This window comes from Montipora foliosa, chromosome 6, assembly GCF_036669935.1.
Source record: "Montipora foliosa isolate CH-2021 chromosome 6, ASM3666993v2, whole genome shotgun sequence".
Lineage (NCBI taxonomy): Eukaryota > Metazoa > Cnidaria > Anthozoa > Scleractinia > Acroporidae > Montipora > Montipora foliosa.
Window position 1 is genome coordinate 35,206,825 of NC_090874.1, and position 1,855 is coordinate 35,208,679.

The following is a 1,855-nucleotide window of genomic DNA, read 5'->3' on the forward strand; positions in this document are numbered from 1 at the left end:
GTATCACTCTTTTGTAGTCCGATTGTCTTGGTATCGGAGTGGCACATCGAGATCGTCTGCTTTCTGGAGAAGGTAGGGAACAAACCGGCACTGATTACAATTTTGATGGAGAACCCAAGTCGTTAGGTCAATGAGGTCTGTTTCTTCGTCTTTGTCTTCTTTGCAGCACTCACACAAGAGAGCATCCAGAAACAAGTCTATATGTCTACAGCACCTCTCCAAGCTCATGACAAACTGACTGTTCTCGCTGGCGCGACTCTTTATATACCCAAGGGTGTTGATGTGGACCAAAGCTGACTCCACTCTGAGCAACCAATGACAGAGCCGCCGAAATGGGACTGACCTTGAACGTCCTTGACACCACTCTTGGGAGCCAATGACAGGGCCGCAGGAATGTGGCATCATCCTCAAGAACCAATCACAGGCCCTGGAATTTGACATCACAAGCTGCCGTCAAACCATAAGTACGTGAGACACTTCATTCGTTGTCAGTTGTCTTGAGAAGAAGAAGTTGAGTATCTCTTGGAAGTACGAAGACCTGTTGCCTGCTTGCTATCCATTTCAAGAAGAGAAGGAGGAGAAGAAGAAACCAGCGAAACGTTCTCGTGCTAACAAGAAAAGATGTGGAGCAGCATAAGAAAAAGCGGGAAGAGAAAAAGAAACGAGATGAAGCAGAGTTTAACAAAGCTGCAGAAACCTTGGACGCTCTCTTCACCTCAGACCTGCCACCTACAGAGACGGCGGCGTGGACACCTCTCAGTGAGGAATTGAAAGAACTCTTAGAGTCAGTCCCTGATTTAGATGACTTGCCCAGCTACAAAGAGATGATGGGACCCTTAATTCCTACACAAGGATCTGTGATGGTGACCCCTGTGGAGGTGAAACCAGAACCTCAAAGAACCGGCCGTCGTAACTCCTATGGTTGGAGGATTCGTACGATGAACTGCTTCGGACGATACCGTATAAAAGCGGAGAGGCATGGTGGGAACCACAACAGGTGCAATACCATCATCTTTGCGGATCTAGGATCGAGACGGTACACGTACGTGTGACAGAAGTGAACGGGCATTCCGTAACCTTCCCTATGGATCTAACGACAACCATGTCTCCATTTTTGTCGTTGTCGTCATGGATTGTGTCGTTTTACTCAGCGACGTCTCACCAGAATTTCCGAAAATACCAGCAGCACTTTCAAAGTCTGTTTACCACATCCTGTGAAATTTGATGGGGACTGGGAAGGGGGTCTGACCTCTGTGTCCATGCCCGGCCAAGGATTTGAAAGAATTGTTGGATCCCGACAAAGATAGTTTGTTATCGAACCGGTACCGAGTGGTACCGTGATGATCTCATTCGAAATCAATCCGCCATCATCGATGGGGTGGGATTCATGAAAGCTCTCCTTCATCAGATGGAATGGCAGAGAAACACGGCGCTCCAAAACATTAGAGGTGGGAGCGAGCTTGGCCATCGGCGGGTGACGTTCCGTTGGGAAGAAGAGGATGCCGCGATGGAGCAGACGACCTTACGCGATATCAACTCAGCCAACAAACGATTTTCCATTCAGAAACATGTGGCGTTACGCTTGGGATGGTTGACGAGAATGAAGGATGGATCGTATGACTTGGGTCCCAATCTCGAATATTCCCTCTACGACAAGGATGCCCAGAAAATGACCCATGTGAGTTCGACTGAATGGCCTACAAATCGTCTCTGGTCCGTCCCCTCTGGATCGGATGACGAAGTTGTCCTGAGTCAGATGGTGGAGTGGAAGTTTCGGAATCTCAATAAAGCTTTCGGACAGGCCATCACCCAGACGTCGAGAACCTTGCTCTTGTATTCGGATGTGGTGAACAGT